Source organism: Erpetoichthys calabaricus, chromosome 14, assembly GCF_900747795.2.
Source record: "Erpetoichthys calabaricus chromosome 14, fErpCal1.3, whole genome shotgun sequence".
Classification (NCBI taxonomy): Eukaryota; Metazoa; Chordata; class Cladistia; order Polypteriformes; family Polypteridae; genus Erpetoichthys; species Erpetoichthys calabaricus.
This window is the reverse complement of record NC_041407.2, coordinates 23,427,781-23,441,242: the sequence shown is the minus strand read 5'-3', so window position 1 is coordinate 23,441,242 and position 13,462 is coordinate 23,427,781. Positions and strand designations below refer to the sequence as shown.

General features: G+C 38.6%; 2 protein-coding genes across 4 annotated transcripts in view; both read right to left on the bottom strand.

The window, feature by feature from the left end:
* The window catches only part of dgke (diacylglycerol kinase, epsilon), a 521,693-nt gene that overhangs the window by 173,600 nt on the left and 334,631 nt on the right, over window positions 1–13,462 (bottom strand).
* LOC114664632 (rab11 family-interacting protein 4-like) overlaps window positions 1–13,462 on the bottom strand; it is a 122,405-nt gene that overhangs the window by 44,370 nt on the left and 64,573 nt on the right. Inside the window, exon 1 of one of the 3 annotated variants that reach the window (XM_028818821.2) lies at window positions 4,499–4,665. The exons of the other annotated variants lie outside the window; for them this stretch is intronic. The gene's annotated coding sequence lies outside the window, so the exon portion shown is untranslated. Of the gene's footprint in view, window positions 1–4,498; window positions 4,666–13,462 lie in introns of those variants that run through there. 3 annotated transcript variants of the gene reach the window in all.

Here is a 13,462-nt window from a genome sequence, read left to right as displayed (position 1 = left end):
AGCAGCAACATGGAAATCAGTTGAGGTACAGAAATGTATAAGTGTTGAAAAAAACTGAAAGGAACTGGGGCAAAAAAAAAAAAAAAAAAAGTGGTAGACATGCGAAAGATGTTAAACCACTTGGGTAAATGCAGATGGCAAAGTGCTCATTAGCACATGTTGTCAAGTAAATGCTAGTTGAATCTTGCATGTGCATTTATACAGTGACTGTTATCACCAGTGCACATCAACAGGGCCATTCCCAGCAAGTGCACTTTTATGTCTCATGTAAAGAGTGAGAGAAGTGAGGTGGCCTGGTTCTGGAACACAATGGGTTTTTGCCCATGAATGATCTGTAAGCCTGAAGTTTAATATTGCTTGATATGTGTATTAAATTCAGTATAACACACACACACACACACACAATAAGAAATGGCTGACTTCATCATTCTTTTGAGTGATACAAGTTAAGCATGTACTTCAGGAATAGAAAACACTGGCCATGAGTGCCACAATAGCTGCAGTTTTCACTTTTTTCACTAATTTCTTCATTTCACATCAATCATTTTTGTTGACTGGGGTTTACTTAGATGGGCTTTATATCTGCAGTTAAAGAATTTGTCAAATAGATAGGTTTTGTTTCAGTATAAAATTATAAAGTTTTTTCTTCATTTCTTTTCACAGTTAGCTGAGTACTGCTTACATTTGTGATTTTGTTTTTGTTTTTGCCATGAAGGAACAGTATTAACAAAATATTACCAAAGGAAATAAAATAAAGGGGGTTCAGGAATGAGGCATACTAATATATCCTCTTTTACTGATCATTCTGTTGACTTTCATGGGAAAGTAGCATACAAACTGCTGGGAATTTCTGAAGCTACTTTACAAATGCAGGATGACGCCATCTAATTAAATGGTGTTATCTAATTTACTTCTTGTTAAGAAACTGGTTGGAAGGAAAGCTTGCACACACTGAAGGCTTCCAGAGCTACCTTAGAAATTTTTAATTGTTCATTGTTCAGTTACAAATAAATTCAGGGCTCGTTGGGACTGATCAGTTTAATGCTGAAATTCAAGTGGTTGTATTCAATGCACATTCTCTATTCTGAGTGCTATAAACAATGCAGGCAAAGCCAAATCCTATAGAACTGCTATTGATATTTGTTTCCTTCAAGAAACATGCTGAACGCTCAGTTATAAACCCTACTATGTCCCTTCAAGCTTCCTTGCTCCAGCATTAAGGTGAATCAATGCCAGCTTGGCTGTGAAATTTAAGGTTCCTAGCTTGTTAATTCAGTCAACAAACCCATTATCCCATCCCCACCATGGCTAGGATACTTGCACCCCATCTGATACATATGGAGTTAAATAATTCTATTATAGATAGAGAACAAGATAGGCATCAATAACTCCAGTGTGACAGCACTCAAGAAAACAATGGCCCCAAAGTGATAACTTTTATAACACATCTGTTTTGTTTTACTTGCATGCTATGCATTAAAGATTGTCTCAAATCGTACAATTTTAAGACAGATAGATAGATAGATAGATAGATAGATAGATAGATAGATAGATAGATAGAGATGCTTCAAAATCACAATAGTTACCTAAACCATTACAAAGATATACATATTAACAGTTTCATCATTAAATATCAAACACTACAAATACAGCATTATAAATAGGTCAGTCACTCTTTAACCCTATATGGCACTCATCAATGTGACTATTACTTTTTATTTAAATATAAAAAGTACTTCATAACCAGGGTGGCACAGTGGTAGAACTGCTGCCTTGCAGTAAGGAGATCAGGGTTCGCGTCTCTGTCCTCCTTACTAATACTAACAGACTGCTGTCACTGTCCTGCTCCACTGACAGACTGAGGAGATTGTTCCTCCACCAAACTATGTGACTCTTCAATTCCACCCTGGGGGGGGGGGGGGGGGGGTGTTTGGTAAACGTTAACATTATTCAAAGTTATTGTCTGTTTTTACCTGCATTTTTATTACTCTTTAATATTGTTTTTTGGAGTATGTGAATTTCCCCTTGGGATTAATAAAGTATCTATCTATCTATCTATCTATCTACATACATACATGGAATTTGTTCTCCCAGTGCCTGCATTGATTTCCTCTGGGTGCTCCAAAAATATGCAGGCCAGGTGAATTGGTGATGCTAAATTGGCCCTAGTGTGTGTTCGACCCTGTGATGGACTGGTGCCTAGTCCAAGGTTTGTTCACGTATTATGCCCTATGCTAACTTGGATGATTATCAGTATCATTTATGCAAAATATTTTATATCCTATTAAATCCTCATAAACCAACCTTTCTGATGGATGAGTTGTATTGATCCCTAACAAGCAAAATTACCTAATGTTAGTGGTAGCGATGGAAACTTTAAATTTTCAATTACCCAGGTCACAGAAAAAAAATTCTTTGGAATATCACTAAAAGTTAACATTTCTTACTTGCCTGGGGCCTGTCTGAAATGAAGAAATGCTCCAGAAACATGGTTTTAGCAGACTAGGTGTCTTTCTTTTATTTATTCCAATCACCAACCTGCCTTTTTACCTGTTTATACTGTATATTGTCACCAAACAGATTGCAGTTTCAACCTCCCTGGCTGACATAAGCTGAGCTGCAGTTTAAAACAGACTGTGTGTGAACTTCCTCAAAACTAACCAATGCGCACTGGACTTCAGCATGGCACATGATTTCACTGGAGACAGGACTGAAAGGCAGGCACCATTACTTCTGTGATAAGGTGCACTGCTTTATAACAAAAGCTCATTATTTCATTCACAAAGAAGGCTTTGGTGAACAGAAATGTAAATTCCTGAACCTCCAAAACCCAACCAGTGCACTGGATATGCAGTGACGGAGTCCTAGGTAGTTAAAATTGCAGTGGTGTATAGTGATGAGAGGAGTCATGTTAAATAGAAATTAACTTAATACACTGAATTCATATTCTGCATACTCAATAGCGGTATTTATTTATTGATAATGAATACAGTACATGAATATGTACTGTAATAGTACAGTACATATATAAAATTTGCATGCCAGCTATTGCTCTTCAATTAACAATTGAATTATACATTTTAACCATTCATTTAGGATTAAAAAATAATTTTACTAAGAAAGACTAATTCTGTTGTGTAAAAAGGAACGATTAATCATTAATAAACCCCAAAAAAATAATTACACAAAGGTATTGTACTGTATGAAAACACCTTTGCCACAGATCTACACACCAGAAACACATTTAGTTGGGCTTGGTATACATGTAATGTACTCATGATGTACACTTTGAATTATTCCACATCAGATCCAGTGGGCCTCAGCAGGGCTATCAAGCAGCTGCACTGTCTGCTGGATCCTTTGCTCTAACAAACTAGAGATGGCAGATGATTTCATCAATCCTACTGTGCACTGTTCTCAGGTGACAGACTTCTGAAACCTTATGCTTTACCCAGACACATAAACCACAAAATGAATTAGGACCAATGTATACCACATAACGATTCTTTTCTTTTAATACTGAACACACCTTCAATCAATTAGCCGACAGCTCATCAATGACACAAAGCACAAAAACACCCTCTACACTTGCCACACTAGCAGATACTCGCACACCCACCAACTTGAGACTAAGATGTGAAATTTAGTCATACGCATGTATAGACAGAGGAAAGCACACATCAGACATAAGCTGCTAACTTTTACAGTAATAAATCCATCGACTCATCCTAGGCAATGTTGTAAACATCAGAAAGGCACATATCAGTTACATTTTACACCGCTCCAGATGCATCTGCTGCCCAACTTTACGTTTTAACCCAAGGCAAGAGTAACCTATAATCTTAACCACTTTAATAATCACACTAGAGATGCTATATCAAACTCATCATATCCAACTGCGCTGTCCTCCTCGTCAGGGGTTCTCTGTTCTCGCGCTGGGAAAGGCCACATCTCATCTAAAATACACACCTTACAGTCGTGCGCGCGCGTGGTCAATTGGTCTTCCTTCGAGCCAACATACTACTGTATTGTACTTCGTCTCATCCAAATACATGACTCCCCTAGCCCGTGTATACACTACACTTTGGGCAGTGCTGCAGGACATTGACAATAATTTCGATATTCACATCACCAGTACCCACTACTCTGTTAAGAAACTTCATCCTGGATACAGATAACTTCCAGGGTAAAAACCCTCCTGCTCCGATTATACTTCTTGCCGTAAACTTTTCATTTCCACTGTCCTCTAAATAATGAGGACTGCATTTCATCCAAATTCCCACCTTAATTTTAATCCTGGTCATTAATCTTCTGTTTCTACTGGCATGATCTCAAGCGGTAAACTTCTCACCCAAATAGAGAACTCGGACTACCTCTCCTAGCTGCGGTACAGCTTCGGCATCGCCACTCGTTCCCCTCTGCCCTGTATATCGCGTCTCATCACGTATAAACAGTACAGCTCCTCACACCACCGGCACACAGACGTATTTATGCCTACCCTTCATTCCTTTAAATCCACGCCGTTGTCTCCAAAGTTCCACATTCCAATGCAGGAAGCGTAGCAGGCTGCTGGGGACGCGGAGGTGTGAGAGAAAAAAGAGAACGCGTCAGCCTCCGAAATTAATCCACACCGACGCGCTTCACAAAACGCAATGCACAAAGCTTTCGTGCGCGCCGCTCGCAACAGTTGTTAAGAGAGTGGCCCCGCCCCCTGTTGTTACTAGGGAGACGGTTTCGGTAGAGCCACCCTTTTTTTCTTGACATAGCACAGCCACGCGCTCGTGCTTCTAGGTGACGACGCTGTCGCGTCGCTGGTCGAGTGCGCATGCCTAATGCAGAGTTGTTCTTATACCATGCACTTTCTTGGTCTACCCGCTTCACTTTGCAGAGTGTCGCATTCTCAGAAAACGAGGAACCAAGTTTGTGTGATCATCAAGTGAGGAGATTTTTGTTCTTTAATTGAGACAGTGTTCATGTTAATATAATGCAAGTGGGTCAACTCGCTTCACGGTGAGGTCTCATTAGCATAGACATCATAGATTAAGAATTGACAAGGGCTAAAGAGTGGTTAAAACACAACATTTACCAAAAAAAAAAAAACCTGCCACTAGAACTGGTGAAAAGTCTGGACCCTAAGTGTACAGACTAGTCCAGGGTCCCTGAAAGGAGTCTAACAAAATCTTTTAGCAAGACATAATCCAAGCTCCTCATTATAAGAAAGTCTAGCTTCTTCTAACATGTTTTTCTTTTCTGTGCCTACCCCTACTAAGTCTCGGGTCCTCCTATGCTGGGAACACAGAGGCTTTGATGTTTGTTTTTCTTCCAAATGTTGAGATAAGGTCCTCAGAATCGGGAGAGATAAAGCCAGTTGCCGTAATCTTTGCCACTACACAATTTCCATTTGCATACCAATGAAAAAAAACAATGTTTTGTGAAGTGCCAATAAATTATATTCACTCCCACTCTTCAGTTTTTAATCAACATGTGCTCTTTTATCCATCCACTCACCCATTCATTATCAGTTTCAGTTTTGGGGGAGGCAGGGCTTGTCTTGACAGGATAGGGTGCAAGATGAAAACCAACCCTGTTTTGTATCAATCAATCAATCACAGTGCCCACATGTTTGCACACTAAGATAATTTATATTTAGAAATTACCACGCCTTTGGGAAATGGGAGAATCACTTGGGATATCTACAGAATACTCACAAAGAAACACAGAGAAAGAAAGGTAGGTTTGGGCCAGAACTGCTAGTCACCGACTGCCATACCTTCTCTCTTTGTTTATTTATCTAAATTCAAATCAGTTTATTCATATATACAGTAGTTCTCCTTGCAATAGGCAGGTGATGAACACTGTACATTTGCAAAAATATACATTCATCCATTCTCTGATTTTTTTTTATTACAAAGGCATATATATCCGGAGTATTACAAATACATTTAAAATAAAGACCAAGAGATCATTTATATATCCATCCATCCATTTTCCAAACCGCTGAATCCGAACACAGGGTCACGAGGGTCTGCTGGAGCCAATCCCAGCCAACACAGGGCACAAGGCAGGAACCAATCCCGGGCAGGGTGCCAACCCACCGCAGCACTCACACAAACACACCCACACACCAAGCACACACTAGGGCCAATTTAGAATCACCAATCCACCTAACCTGCATGTCTTTGGACTGTGGGAGGAAACCAGAGCGCCCGGAGGAAACCCACACAGACACGGGGAGAACATGCAAACTCCACACAGGGAGGACCCGGGAAGCGAACCCAGGTCGAAGCGAACCCAGGTCTCCCAACTGCGAGGCAGCAGCGCTACCCACTGTGCCACCGTGCCGCCTCATTTATATATATATATATATATATATATATATATATATATATATATATATATATATATATATATATAATATGTATACTGTATATGTGTATGTGTGAAAAAAATAAGAAACTGTATACAAAAACATACACAGTATATTTATACATATACACACACACACGACACAGTAAGAAATGTTTTAAGTGCTTCAAAAAAATGATGTAAAGCAGAATGCTTTCAAAAATTAAAACCATGATTAGTTTTTAGATCAAACCTAAACCTACTAGAAGTATTCTAAACAGAAACAAAAATCATAAATCAAATTCATCTTTGGTGTGGCAACCACTTGCCTTCTCTTAGGTCCACCACTGTGTGCTTTCTAAAGGTACTTGCATATTTGGCATTTTCTTGCCACAGTCCCACTGCAGACTCTGGCTGTCTGACTTGTACTCCCAGAGGGGTTTGATGATGTGGAGACCAGGGCTCTGTGGGGGCCATACCATCTGTTTCAGGATTCCCTGTTATTTCCACAGCAGATCAATTTTCTTGGTATAATTTTGGCTATGTTTTTGGGTCATTGTCAGGCTACACAACGAAGCTGGGATAAAATCATTCACCTCCCTGATGGTACAGTGTGATGGATAAGAATCTGCCTATACCACTCGGCAACGAAAGGGCCGTCAATTTTGTTCAAATCACCAACTCTATTTGCAGAAGTAAAGCGCCAAACCTGCAACAAACCTTTGCTGTGCTTCAATGTTACCTGCAGACATCCATCCATGTTCCATTCTCCAGCCCCTCACAGAACTGTTTGAACCAAAAATTTCAAATTTTGAGTCATCGGGACAAGGCACCTGCTGGCATTTTTCTGCACCCAAGTCCTTATGTTTTTGTGTATATCTGAGCTATGTTGGATTTATTTTCACCTTAAAGGAGTAGCTTTTTGGTCATAATTATACCATGAAGACCACTTCTGATAGTACTTAGCTTGGCATTTTCACTCCTCTGCACTTTGGCAGGCGATTCAGAGCCCTGCAGGCCCACACTACCAGGCTGAAAAACAGCTTTTACCCCAAAGCAATCAGCCCATTAAATGTAAAGCAATCACTGCCCCTTCTTATAACAAAACCAACCACTGATTGAATTGAACTCCTGCATCAACCACACATAGTCCCACACTTATACTCGAGCCATGTGGAACTCATGACCATTAAACTGACTGCAATTCTCATTGTGTCTTCATTTATTATTTAAATATTTAGACTTACATTATTACCTTTTCTTTTTGTCTGTGTATATTTGGAACTGTTAATAGTAACTATGCTTTGCATAGTTTAATGTTCACTTTTAAATTTGTGCTTCATGTACTTTAGTATAAGCTCTTATATTCCTTAATAGGCTTGCTCCAAACAATATTTCATTGTATTGTACAGTAACAATAAAGGCATCTTATACTTGCTTTTCTGGACTATAAATGGGTATACCAGGGTCCCAGTGGTTTCTGGAGGTTCAAAGCAGATAGTGGTGTTGGACAATTTCCAGTTTTATGGAAAGTAAGCTTGATGAGTTTCTCATTTGCTGTACTCTATTTCCTTTGGCGGACAACTGCATTTCTTGTTGTCAACCCTACCCATTTGTTCTGGCCCAGATTTATTACCTCCATACAACTGTTTCTCTTTAAGTTCATCACTATGGTTCTTCCTACACATCATGTCATTGATCATTTTCATTGGGCTGTATGTCTAGAAAAGATCTATCAACTAGAAAGTGGTCTATTACTATGTTATTTTAGTTCTTTAAGGGCATTAAATATTTTATTGTATCGCTTCTTTTTTTTTTTTTGCAAAACGAACAGAATTCTTAACATATGTTCTTTTCTTTGACACTTTAAGACTCAATATACAGTATATATAAATACAGAATATACAGTATGTGTATATATGTTCATATACACACAGAGTGTGTGTGTATGTGTATACATACACATGCATATGTTATGGATTCAGAAAGTATTTAGACCCTTTCAACTTTCTTCATACTTTGTATTATTGATTTAATTTCAAATGGGAAAATTTGCCATTTTCTACCATCAATCTACACTAAATAATCCATAATGACAACGTGAAAATATGTTTTTAGAAAGATTTGTAAATTTTTAAAAATCAAAAACTGATAGTCTGTCATTTACAGATGTATTCATCCTTTGCTGTGGCACTCCAGATTGTGGCATTCCAGATTCACTCTAACAGAACCTCAGAAAGCCTCTGCTGAGATGGGAGAACCTATCAGAAGGATAACCATCTCTGCAGCACTCCATTCATCAGGCAATTATGGCAGAGTGGCTGGGTGGAAGACGCTTGAGTCATAAGACTGCATTTAAAGGACTTCGATAGCACAAGGTAAAAGATTCTTTGGCCTGATGAGACAAGAACTGAACTCTTTGGGCAGAAATCCAAGTACTATGTCTGACAAAGACCAGGCATTAGTCATTACTTGCCTAATACAATCTCTATGGTGTAGCATGGCAATGGAAGCATCATGCTATGGGGGTGCTTTTAAGTGACAGGGACAGGTAGACTTGTCAGAATTGAGGAAAGATGAATGCAGCCAAATATAGGGAGGTTCTTGAAGAAAACCTGCTCCAGAGTGCATGTGACCTAAGACTGAAGAGGCAGCTCACCTTTCACCACAACAGTTGCCCAAAGCATGCAGTTAAGACAAAACAGGAATAGGTTCAGTACAACTCTCTTACTGCCCTTGAGTGGCCCAGCCACAGCCTGGATGCAAACCCCATAGAACATCTGTAGGGAGAATGGAAGATGGCAGTTTATAGATGCTTCCCATACATTTTAGAGGAGCTTGAAAGGATCTACCAGAAAGAATATGATAAACTGCCCAAATAGGTGTACTTGTAGAAAATTATCCAAGAACACTCAAAGCTGGAATTGCAGCCAAAGGCACTTTTACAAAGTACTAAATTAAGGGTCGGAAGAAGTATATGAATGGAAGATTTCAGTTTTTGATTTTTAATAGATGTTCAGACCTTTCTAAAAAAAATATTTTAACTTTATCAATACAAGTTATTGAGTGTGGATTGAAGGGCATCAATGGCAAATTTATCCATTTAATATTAAATCTGCAACACAATAAAGTGTGTAGAAAGTGAAGGGGTCTGAATACTTTCTAATCCACTGTACATACATGTTAAGGCACCTGATGACGGTAAAATCAATTTGACATAAGGTATAGTAGGTGCCAGAGGACAGAAAAGTCCAGTTTATGATAATTCTGCACTATACTACAGTACATTAAGGATATTGATCATGAATTTAGGGGACACATTTGGAACAGTGGTTAATACTGTTCCTTTACAACACTATGGGGACTCAGGTTAGATTCCTGACCTGATCAATGTTCAAAGGTATCTTGACTATCCACCCCTTATCTGTGGCATTTTCTTTGAGTGACCCATTTCCCTAAACATCCTAGAAAAAATAAGCATTTTAGACTTATTACCAAATCTAAACAATTCTCTGTGAATATGGGTTTATGAGTAAGTGTGCTGTCATCTCACTCAGGGTTGGTTCTTGCTTTATTTACCATGCAGCTGAGATAGTACCCAGCTCCCTTTGACCCCATATTGGATAAAGTGGGTTCAGTGAATAGCTGTATTATGTTAGTAGAGATTATTAAATTTTATGTTAGTAGAGATTTTTAAATGTATTATCTATCATCATCTATACAGCAGAGTTTTATTTGACCCTATGTAAACACTCATCCCTAGGCACTCTAGTGGAATGGGATGCGCACATATGGTAAACACAGGCACTGTGCACACACTGGTATGCATAGAAGGCACTGATTGCGTACTCTGCAATTCTCGAGTCACAGGCAAGGTACAACGTGCCTGCATTTCTTCAACATACCTAACAATAACAACTCAGGTCACAGTGTGGCTGTGGCAGGAACACTCCTTGGTGCTCGACTAAATTGATATTTCATAATCTGAACACCAATGTAAAGGAAGGAAGTTGCTCTTTTTACTTTTTTTAGGCTTATCCTCACTGCTTCTTCTAACCTTTGTGAAAGGTTTACAAGGTTAAAAAGAAGAAGTGACTGCAGTGGAATATCCCTCACAAATGCAGTTAATACAAATAAAGTAAAAGAACCCTTTGAGCAGATCACTAACAATAATCTGAAAAAATGAAAAATAACTTTTTGCTTCTAAATTAACCCTTATCTTATAAAGTCTAGGGCTGGAGGAGATAAATTTGAGCCAAAAGAAGTCACAAGTGTGGAAGAAAATACTAGAAATAACTGGTTAAAAGAGTTAAAGTTTGAAGTAACTCCATCACAATTACAGCTGCAGCTGCAAATATGAGTCATTTTAGGGGATTACCAATTAGCAGTAAGAGTCCGCTACAGAAGAGGTCTGATGATTAGCACTTTGATTTATGCATTTTGAAAGCAACTAACAGATTTCCAAAAGGACTAAATAGTCTGCGCCCAAATTATAAGTGCATCAGTTACACTAACTGTAAAGTTATTTTATGTGTTCAAGGCATTTGTCTCAAATATAGCAACCGCACTTGCTAAACATGGTGGTCTCTAGTAGATATTCAGAAACAGGGAAAGACAATTACTTCACAGGTACTTTCTGCTAAATACCACAAATGCACAGCATTTAAAATGACCATAGAATTGGGTCAGCAACTCTCTGACCCAGCATTAACAAAAACTTTACATTGTGAGTTCTATATGGAATGAATGTATGGCATAAAATAGCTTGTACCCAAAACCAACACAAGTCCTGGTTTAAGGAGTACAAACCCTGGACCCCCAAGCAATGAAAAAAAGCAATATGAGTAGATGAGCCATGAAGTAATACTGTATAGTCTAATGTGTCATTGTTTACCTTCTGTCCTTCTTCTGGAAAGGGTTGTGGTTGGAGAAAGCCAATGGATACCTTTCAACCCACAATGTCTGTTGTCTACATGATAAACTTAGCAAGAGGTCCACAATGGTATGGCCAGTCCTCATATGGGAGTCTTCAAGTCCAATATTCCTGTGCATGACCATCTAACATTCAAGGCCATTTTATAGGTTCATGGGTACACCCTATGGTGGAAACCTTGTTCTCTCATGTTGTGCCTCTATTCCTGGATGATAATGCACCAATATACATTGCCAAACTAATCCAACAGTGGTTTCATGAGCATCAGAAAGAATTCATACACCTTCATTTGCCTTCCTAGTCACAAGATCTAAACATCATTAAACTGTTATAGTAAGATCTGAAGTACAGAGTGCAAAGGTTATTTCCACACTTTTCATCTCTTAAATGATTGAAGGTTTTTCTTCTTGGAAAATGGTGTAATATTTCACTCAGCTCAGGATTTGTAAAGTAGCATTCCAAGAAGGTCGGAAGCTGTCCTGAATGGAACGGATGGCAGTGCTCCTTATTAGGTCCTTGGTATTAATATAGTGTTAGGTTCTTCCTGTTACTTCACTATATTAATTTGCTTATAGAAGTAAATTGCACATGTTCTATAGCTTACGTTTAACAACTTTATAATAAAGACATGTTGTCTGATCTGGAGTAACTCAGGTTTCTTTGTGTTCATCACAAAAATGTGAGCTAGAGTCCTTGCTATCATATTCCACACTTGCAGGTGTTATTCATCTCCACAGATGTGCTATGTCCCTTAGGAAATGTCTTGACTTTGAGATGAGGAACTGTCCTTGTGCTACACAGTCACGTAGTCCCATGTCTCTCTGGTCATCTTTCTTCTTCTTACCCATATTTCTAGAACAGTAGAGTAACTTATTTAACTTTGAAGAAATATCCTTTATAAACTAAACAATACCAAAACAAGCAGATATAAGAACAGTTTCTTTCCACGGGCCATCAAGCTCACAAATTGTTAAGTCAGCTGTCCTTGCTCAGTTTGGGCACAAATTCGCAATATCTTGCAATATTCTTACATATAGCTAATGCTTAATTCAGTATTTATTTTAATATTTCTTACACTGCTTTGCAGTTTTGTTTTCATATGTTTATATTCTTTGTCTTGTATTTATCTCAGGTGTGTACATGTGTATGTGTCTATCAGGTAACTATACTTGGAGAGTCAAAAAAAAAAACAAACAAACAAACAACAGTCAAATTCTGATTCTGATCTGGATGAAATATGTACCAAATGAGGGAAAAAAAACAGGTTGATGGATAGAATGGTCTCCTCTCATGTGTCAAATCTTTATATATAATATGCTACCATGGCTGTCCGTTTGTCTGTCCAGGATTTTAAATCACCTGTAGCTCGCAAACCGTTTCACCTATTGACTTGAAATTTGGTTCACATATACTACGTGACGTCTACTATCCACTTTCGGGGTGATGATTGACCTCCAAGGTTATTCCTCTTTTTATTTTTATTTTATTGTAGAATCAACTCTCGGCAGCAGCCATGCGGCGCATGTGTATGGGCGCCATTTTCATCCCTACCACCTTCACTTTCCCTACCTCTTCATATCTTAAATTATTCCTGAGACAGATTGAAGACTTAAGTGCCAGCTTAAGTGAAAAATGAAAGAAAACGTACTAAGTAATTGCAACACAAACACTGACTTAATCAGTTTTAACGAAAAGGTGCTGACGAAAGAAGAGAAGAAGTGGGCCGCTAGAGTGGAGAAAAGAAGAGCTGTTCAGGAAGCAGCAAGCGCATCAACCTCTGAGCAAACGAATGCTAAACATACAGAGAAAGAGTCTAAAAACTTGGAATGCTCAAGTCAAGTGTATTCACTGCACGTTATCGTGCAGTGCGCCGTTACTGGTTTTTTATGTTTTATGTTCTTAAATATCTTGTCTCATACACTTTAAGGACTTTCCATCCATCCAACAAATGAGTGGCACTATGTGTCTCTTAACTTTATCTAATGGGTAAAGCACTCCTGGTGTATGTAAAGTTATCTTGAGGCCCACTGTGCAGTTTGTACCACAATCAAAAAGCTGTTCATCTAACTCACAGACATGCGACTTTGGTGAACTGATTTTCAAGAGATCTTTCTCTTTATGTACACGTGGCTTTTCTTCTCATAAATGTGTGACACTGATGCTCAGATTGTCTTTTTTCACTCT